This window comes from Oncorhynchus mykiss, chromosome 14 (genome assembly GCF_057628025.1).
Source record: "Oncorhynchus mykiss isolate SJ-2025 chromosome 14, ASM5762802v1, whole genome shotgun sequence".
Lineage (NCBI taxonomy): Eukaryota > Metazoa > Chordata > Actinopteri > Salmoniformes > Salmonidae > Oncorhynchus > Oncorhynchus mykiss.
This window is the reverse complement of record NC_143035.1, coordinates 5,860,277-5,870,035: the sequence shown is the minus strand read 5'-3', so window position 1 is coordinate 5,870,035 and position 9,759 is coordinate 5,860,277.

Here is a 9,759-nt window from a genome sequence, read left to right as displayed (position 1 = left end):
TTTCACATTCAACACAAATCTATTTTGTAACAACAATACCGTGGAATAAAATGTAATAAATAAATAAAAATGATAGGCCAATATTCATTTTGGAAACTATCTGTGTATATGTGGGCTGCTTTATTAAAAATCAAATGGCTTTTTCCCAAATTCATTGATGATCAGATGTAACTGGTTCTCTTGCGCTCAATTGTTATAGTTGATAGAGAACCCTTGTGCTACAAGCTGTACAGGACATTAGTCACCATGCACAGGTCTACACTTGTTGTATTCGGCGCATGTGACAAATAAAGTTTGATTTGACTAAAAAGTTTGAAAACACCAAAACGTGTTTCTCACAAGTGTAGCAGGTTGTGAACAATGTTTCCATTCTGAGAATGAAAACACTACAAGACTGTAGACCTGAGTAGTAATACAATGCATTGACAGAAATAAATGAAGCTTAAAGATTTTTACTTTATTTTTTCTTTCACCTTTATTTAACCAGATAGGTCAGTTGAGAACAAGTTCTCATTTACATCTGCGACCTGGCCAAGATAGAGCAAAGCAGTGTGACACGAACAACACAGAGTTACACATGGGATAAACAAATGTACAGTCAATAACACAATAGAAAAGTCTATATACAGTGTGTGCAAATGTAGTAAGATTAGGAGGTAAGGCAATAAATAGGCAAAATAATTACAATTTAGCAATTAAACACTGGAGTGATAGATGTGCAGAAGATGAATGTGTAAGTAATACAGCTAATGTGTTAGTAAACCCACTACAATCATGCAGTAACATTACAGTGTATAGTAAGTAAGCAGTTTAACAGTTACACTGGCGGGTCCCAGTGACAATAAATTAATTAAACCAAAAGCTTACCTTGACTTGGAACAGTTGCAGTGTTGTGTTGGATAGTCATAGATAGCTAGCTAGCATAGCATCCCTCTGTTTGAGCTGAGTGTTTGAGTAGGCTAAACTAGCCAGCTGCATTTGCTAGCTAACTAAGTGAAGCTTCTCCTTCATTTTTGAAGAAATGAATCTGCTGGAAACTGTTCAACTATTGTCTTTCTCTCTCTTTGAGTCAACTACTCACCACATTTTATGCACTGCAGTGCTAGCTAGCTGTAGCTTATGCTTTCAGTACTAGATTAATTCTCTGATCCTTTGGTTTAGTGGACAACATGTTAGTTCATGCTGCAAGAGTTCTGATATGTTGGAGGACGTCCTCCAGAAGTTGTCATAATTACTGTGTAAGTCTATGGAAGGGGGTGAGAACCAAGAGCCTCTGAAGCTAGCTGTCCTCCGGCTAGCTTCACCATGGTGCTACCCTACAGAGTGCTGTTGAGGCTACTGTAGACCTTCAGTGCAAAACAGTGTGTTTTAATCAATTATCTGCTGATGTGAATATATTTAGTATAGTTATATCAAAAAAGTAGTTATACCAATTTTATTTTTATGAAATTCACTGAGGAGGATGGTCCTCCCCTTCCTCCTCTGAGGAGCCTCCACTGTTCTCCAGGCACCACTACACCACTGCATAGGGCTGATGGAAAGACAGCAGTAACACATAGCATGATGTTAAAGGGTAACCAGTCCATAAACTCTCACATAATAAACCAGTAGGTCCCAATCATAAGAATATCAAAACACAACCATCAACCATTTCCCAATCTAAATGTACAACTATTACTTCCCATTGCAAAAAAAACATTTCACATTTAGCACACAAAGTAACCATTGACCTAAAGTTTAAAGTGGAACTAACACTAAGTGTCATATTCTTCCTGGGGTTGTAAATTAAAATGTCATGTTGCTAAAACGCTGTCAATTCTACTTTAAATGCAACAATGGTGGCTTTACTATGGGCCATGATCTCTCTTTTACGAACATATCAAGAATATTTCAAGGACAGTCTTTTTCCATCTTCATAATTGCAAAAAATCTGACACTTTTTGTCCAAAAATGATGCAGAAAAACAAATCCATGCTTTTGTCACTTCTAGATTAGATTACTGCAATGCTCTACTCTCCAGCTACCTGGACACAGCACTAAATACACTTTAGTTAGTGCTAAACACTACTGCTAGAATCTTGACTAGAACTAGAAAATTATAACAGTACTCCAGTGCAAGCCTTTCTACACTGGCTTCTTGTTAAGGGTTGGGCAGAATTTAAGATTTTACTGCTGACCTACAAAGCATTCCATGGGTCTGTATTTATTTTATTTTATTTAAGCTTTATTTAACTAGGCAAGTCAGTTAAGAACAAATTCTTATTTACAGCGACGGCCTACCAAAAGGAAAAAGGCCTCCTGCGAGGACGGGAGCTGGGATAGAAATGTAAATAAATTAATCACACATCACGACAAGAGAGACAACACAACACTACATAAAGAGAGACCTAAGCCAACATTGCGTGGCAGTAACAAAAGACAACACAGCATGGCAGCAACTCAACATGAGAATAACATGGCCTGCTCTTACTTGTTCTTAATTCTTCTTAATTTGTTCCTGTTGTACATACCTACACATAAACTACGGTCACAAGACGTAATCCTCCTTATTGTCCCTAGAATTTATAAGCAAACAGCTGGAGGCATGACTTTCTCCAATAGAACTCAAATTTTATGGAATGGTTTGCCAATCCATGAGACGCAGACTCTGTCTCGACCTTTAAGTCTCTACTAAAGATACATCTCTTCAGTTGGTTCTATGACCGAGTGTAGTCTGGCTCAGGTGTGCAAATGTGAACGGCAAGGCACTTGAGCAACAAACCCGCCTTTGTTGTCTCTGCCTGGCAGGCTCCTTTCTCTCCGCTGGGATTCTTTGCCTCTGACCCTATTACAGGGGCAGAGTCTCTGGATTACTAGTGCTCTTAAAATGCCGTCCCTAGGAGGGGTGCGTCACTTGAGTGGGTCGAGTCACTGACAAGTCATCGTCCTGTATGGTTTTGCGCACCCTCGGGATCTGTCTCAGGATAGTAAATTGGTGGTCTGTTGATATCCCTCTCGTCAAATCAAATCAAATCTTTTGGACCTAGACTTGGCGCTCTGGTACCGCTTGCCGTGCGGTAGCAGAGAGAACAGTCTATGACTAGGCTGGCTGGAGTCTTTGACAATTTTTAGGGCCTACCTCTGACACTGCCTGGTATAGAGGTCCTGGATGGCATGAAGCTTGGCCCCAGTGATGTACTGGGCCATGCGCACTACCCTCTGAGGTGCCTTGCGGTCTTAGGCCAAGCAGTTGCCATACCAGGCAGTGAGGCAACCAGTCAGGATGCTCTCGATGGTGCAGCTGTAGAACTTTGAAGATCTGAGGACCCGTGCAAAATCCTTTCAGTCTCCTGAGGGGGAATATGCGTTGTGGTGCCATCTTCACGGCTGTCTTGGTGTGTTTGGACCATGTTAGTTTGTTGGTGATGTGGACAACAAGGAACTTGAAGCTCTCAACCTGCTCCACTACAGTCCCGTCGATGAGAATGGGGACGTGCTCGCTCTTCCTTTTCCTGTAGTCCACAATTATATCCTTTGATTTGATCACTTTGGGGGAGAGGTTGTTGACCTGGAACCATATTTCCAGGTCTCTGACCTCCACAGACCTTTTTTCCCTCATCAATCTACACACAATACCCCATAATAGCAAAGCAAAAACAGATTTTAGATTTTTTAGCAAATTTACTCAAAATTAAAAACTGAAATATCACATTTACAGAAGTACTCAGACCCTTTACTCAGTACTTTATTGAAGCACCTTTGGCAGTGATTACAGCCTGAGTCTTCTTGGGTATGACGCTACAAGCTTGGCATACCTATATGTGGGGAGTTTCTCCTATTCTTCTCTACAGATGCTCTCAAGATCTTGCAGGTTGAATGGGGAGCATTGCTGCACAGCTATTTTCAGGTCTGAGGTCCTGAGCACTCTGGAGCAGGTTTTCACCAAGGTTCTCGCTGTACTTTGCACCATTCATCTTTCCCTTGATCCTGGCTCGTCTCCCAGTCCCTGCCTCTGAAAAACATCCCCACAGCATGATGCTGTCTCCACCATGCTTCACTGTAGGGATGGTGCCAGGTTTCCTCCAAACGTGACACTTGGCATTCAGGCCAAAGAGTTCAATGTTGGTTTCATCAGACCAGTGAATCTTGTTTCTCATGATCTGTGAGTCCATTAGGTGCCTTTTGGCAAACTCCAAGTGGGCTGTCATGTGCCTTTTTTCTGAGGAGTGACTTACGTCTGGCCTGATTGGTGGAGTGCTCCAGAGATGGTTGTCCTTCTGGAAAGGTTCTCCCATCTCCACGGAGGATCTCTGGAGCTCTGTCAGAGTGACCATCAGGTTCAGAATGATGGAGGCCACTGTGTTCTTGGGGACCTTCAATGCTGCAGAAATTTTTTGGTACCCTTACCCAGATCTGTTCCTCGACACAATGCTGTCTTAGAGGTATACGGACAATTGCTTCAACCTTATGGCTTGGTTTTAGCTTTCACATGCACCTTCAACTGTGGGACCTTATTACAGGTCATAGGCGGAAATCCCAGGAGGGACGGGGGGACCCCACCATCCTGGGAAAAATATGATTTGTCCCCCCCAATCTATCACTGTAAACATAACTATGTAATTTCAATAATTTTAATAATACACAATGAAAGTACTTGTGCTGATTATAGACACTTAATAGCACATTTTTACGTTTCAAAAGATTGCGACCCCTGCCTTTTGCCTGGTTTGATCCACTGCCTCCCAACCCCCTAGCCCTCATCAGTGGCACGTGATGCAGGGACTGTGCATGTGTGGGAATCTGATGGTCTGTCGTTGGTGGCTGACCTCCAGTAAGTAGTTCAAACAAAGGATATGTTAGATATTTCTTTACTTCACCACTCAATAGAAGAAAATACATTTATAACCGTCACCAGTCTTCATTTTCGCTGCATTAAATTACAGGTCACTCTCTATGTTAGCTGATGTTTGCTAGCTAGCTAAAGTAACATTAACAAGTGTTTTCAGCTATTTGAGTTTGAGTCAATGAGAGAAGCTAGCATTGCATTGTAGTGTTCCTTAGCTGGCACGGTAACAGAGGGTTCGTGTTTACCATCTGAAAGGCACTTAATGCACGTAACTCATGTGAGGTTAATCCAGTCAATCGCACCATAGCGATTTTGTTTTATGTTGGCAGGGTTCACGCACACAATAGCTGAATTTGCAGAGCTAGCGAGCAAACATTAGCTGTCAAGCTAGCTAGTACCTATTCCATTTATGTGGTGTCGTCAAAGACGGAATCTTTGCTATCGTCAGTTTATACACTAACCACGCTGGGTGTGGTCCGATCTACTCTTCCTCAGACGAAGAGGAGATTCGTTACAGTAGTTCTGTTCAGTTTATCGCTAACCTTATCACAGGGACTTCGAAGCGATAAACTGAACAGAACTACTGTAACGAATCTCCTCTTCGTCTGAGGAAGAGTAGATCGGACCACACGCAGCGTGGTTAGTGTCCATGTTAATATTTTAATATAACAGAACACGAAACAAAAATAACAACGAGAATGTTAGAAACGAAACAGTCCTGTCAGGTGAAACAACACAAAACAGAAAACAACTACCCACAAACACAGGTGGGAACAGGCTACCTAAGTATGGTTCTCAATCAGAGACAAAGATTGACAGCTGCCTCTGATTGGGAACCATACCATACCAAACACATATAAGTACAAAACATAGAACAAAACATAGAATGCCCACCCCAACTCAAGCCCTGACCAAACCAAAATAGAGACAAAAAAGGAACTAAGGCCCATTGCTCCCCTCTGTGTTTGGGTTAGTAATAATTCCCCTCAGCATGCATTTTTTCACTATTCTGAATGTCTAAACGTCCATTTGTTGTTCTAAAATATGAACACAGAAATACTGGACATGTTGAACTCTTATGGTGGTGATTTGACAAAATTACAATCATGGTCTTGAATTTGTCAAACCCTGATCTGTTTCACCTGTCTTTGTGCTTGTCTCCACCCCCCTCCAGGTGTCGCCCATTTTCCCCATTATCCCCTGTGTATTTATACCTGTGTTCTCTGATTGTCTGTTGCCAGTTGCCAGTTCGTCTACCAGCGGTTTTCCCTACTCCCGTTTTTGCCCTAATCCCTGTTCTCTTGTTTTCCCGATTCTGCCTGCCCTGACCCTGCCTGCCGTTCTGTACCTTGTGACACAGCCCTGGATTACTGACCTCTGCATGAACTGACCCTAACTACCGTTCTGTACCTTTCGGACTCTGCTCTGGATTACTGACCTCTGCATGCCCTTGACCTGTCATTTGCCTGCTGCCTGTTTGTGTAATAAACTTTTGTTACTTAGAACTGTCTGCATCTGGATCTTATCCTGAGGTCTGATAGAATTGGACTCACATTTTTCTAGTATTGGTCTCAAAACCCTTGACTTGGTCTTGAAACCCTTGTCCCCCTCCGGTCTTGGTCTTGACTCGGACTCGATTTTCTCCGGTCTTAGTCCTGAATCAGTCTCGCTTTAGGTGGTCTTGAACACAACACTGGTTTTACCTCCTTCACATGTACACTGAGTGTACAAAATATTATTGCTTACTGATGTCACTTTTTAAATCCACTTCAATCAGTATAGATGAAGGGGAGAGGACAGGTTAATGAAGGATTTTTAAACCTTGAGACAATTGAGACATGGATTGTTTATGTGTACGATTCAGAGGGTGAAACGGTGCAGGGCGCACCGGTTTGAGTGTTTCAAGAACTGCAATGCTGCAATGCTCAACAATTTCCCGTTTGTATCAAGAATGGTCCACCACCCAAAGAACATCCAACCAACTTGACACAACATTGTTTCCCTCCTTCAGGGAACAGCATGGCTAAGTGCAACAGTGCAACATGGCAGTGTTGCCATTGTATATGAATGTATTTCTTTGTAATGTCGAAATAAGCATTTACATTTTCATATTTTAGTCATCTAGCAAACGCTCTTATCCAGAGCAATTTAAAGTTAGTGCATTCATCTTAAGATAGCTCAGTGGGACAAACAAGTATCACAGTCATATTAAGTCCATTTTTATCTCAATAAAGTAGCTATCAGCAAAGTCAGAGCTAGTAAGGGGGGTAAAGTCAAGTGTGAGTGTTTTTTGTAGGGTGGTGGGGTGCTGTGGGATTATTTAAAATAATCTTTGAAGAGGTAGGGTTTCATATACATTTGAAGTCGGAAGTACATACACCTTAGCCAAATAGTTTTTCACAATTCCTGACATTTAATCCTAATAATAATTCCCTGTCTTAGGTCAGTTAGGATCACCACTTTATTTTAAGAATGTGAAATGTCAGAGTAATAGTAGAGAGAATGATTTATTTCAGCTTTTATTTCTTTCATCACATTCCCAGTGGGTCAGAAGTTTACATACACTCAATTAGTATTCAGTAGCATTGCCTTTAAAATGGTTTAACTTTGGTCAAATGCTTCAAGTAGCCTTCCACAAGCTTCCGACAATACGTTGGGTGAATTTTGGCCCATTCCTCCTGACAGAACTGGTGTAATGGAGTCAGGTTTGTCGGCCTCCTTGCTCGCACAAGCTTTTTCAGTTCTGCCCACAAATGTTCTATTGGATTGAGGTCAGGGCGTTGTGATGGCCATTACCTTGACTTTGTTGTCCTTAAGCCATTTTGCCACCACTTTGGAAGTATGCTTGGGGTCATTGTCCATTTGGAAGATCCATTTGCGACCAAACTACCCTCTTGGGGCTAGGGGGCAGAATTTTCACTTTTGGATAAATAGCGTACCCAATGTCAACTTCCTGCTACTCATGCCAAGAATATAAGATATGCATATTATTCATAGATTTGGATAGAAAACACTCTGACGTTTCTAAAACTGTTTGAATCATGTCTGTGAGTATAACAGAACTTATGCAGCAGGAAAAAGCCCAAGGACTAACTGTTCAGAATTTGTTTTTTTGCCTCTCTCTGTTCCCTGACCTGTTATTGCCAAGGGATAGTTCTTAGGAACCTATTTTCAGTCCCTACCGCTTCCACTTGATGTCACCAGTCTGTGGAATTTGGTTGAGGTTATTCCTTTGTGCAATGAAGAAGTAGGCCAACTAGGAACTGGGTATACTTTTTTGAGTTGCGCAAGATGTGAAAAGTGGCGCTGGTTTGTTTTCATTCCTGTATTGAACACAGATTGCCCCGTCTACAATTTGATTGATTATTAACGTTTAAAAATACCTAAAGTTGTATTACAAAAGTAGTTTGAAATATTTTGGCAAAGTTTATAGGCAACTTTTGAAATATTTTGTAGTGACGTTGCGTTTTTTGTAAGCTGTTTATTTCTGGATCAAACGCGCTTTATAAATGGACATTTTGGATAACTCCTTTGTTTACTGCTGGTGCAGATGGTGCAGGCTATCAGATAATAGCTTCTTATGCTTTCGCCGAAAAGCATTTTTAAAATCGGACATGTTGGCTGGATTCACAACGAGTGTAGCTTTAATTGAGTATCTTACATGTGTGATTTAATGAAAGTTTGAACTTTATAGTATTTTATTTGAATCTGGCGCTCTGAATTTTCCCTGGCAATTGGCCAGTTGAGACATTTGCGTCCCGCCTATCCCTAACTAGTTTTAACTTCCTAACTGATATCTGGAGATGATGCTTCAATATATCCACATAGTTTTCCCCCTCATGATGCCATCTATTTTGTGAAGTGTACCAGTCCCTCCTGCAGCAAAGCACCCCCACAACATGATGCCCCCGTGCTTCATGGTTGGGATGGTGTTCTTTGGCTTGCAAGCCTCCCCCTTTTTTTCTCCAAACATAACGATGGTTATTGTGGCCAAGCAGTTCTATTTTTGTTTCATCAGACCAGAGGACATTTCTCCAAAAAGTACGATATTTGTCCCCGTGTGCAGTTGCAAACCGTAGTCTGGCTTTTTTATGGTGGTTTTGGAGCAGTGGCTTCTTCCTTGCTGAGCAGCATCTTCACAAGGTCCTTTGCTGCTGTTCTGGGATTGATTTTCACTTTTCGCACCAAAGTACGTTCATCTCTAGGAGACAGAATGGGTCTTCTTCCAGAGCGGTATGACAACTGCATGGTCCCATGGTGTTTATACTTGCATACTATTGTTTGATGAACGTGGTACCATCAGGTGTTTGCAAATTGCTCCCAAGGATGAACCAGACTTCTGAGGTCTTGGCTGACTTTTTTTATTTTCCCATGATGTCAAGCAAAGAGGCACTGAGTTTGAAGATAGGCCTTAAAATACATCCACAGGTACACCTCCAATTGACTCAAATGATGTCATTTAGCCTATCAGAAGCTTCTAAAGCCATGATATAATTTTCTAGAATTTCCACAGCTGTTTAAAGGCACAGTCAACTTAGTGTATGTAAACTTCTGACCCACTGGAATTGTGATACAGTGAATTATAAGTTAAATAACCTGTCTGTAAACAATTGTTGAAAATGTAACTGTGTCATGCACAAAGTAGATGTCCTTACCGACTTGCCAAAACTATAGTTTGTTAACAAGAAATTTGTGGAGTGGTTGAAAAACGGGTTTAAATGACTCCAACCTAAGTATAAGGTAAACTTCCGACTTCAACTGTATATCTTATACTGGGGTATTTGAAAAATAGGCACTGGACGATTTTTCAAAATCTTCAATATGGTTGAAATTACTTCTTTGAAGTTTTCAATACATTTTAATAATTGTAACCACTAGTTTAGGTAAATACAGTACCTGCAGTCAACTTGTGCAATACGTTAGGAGATAAGGCA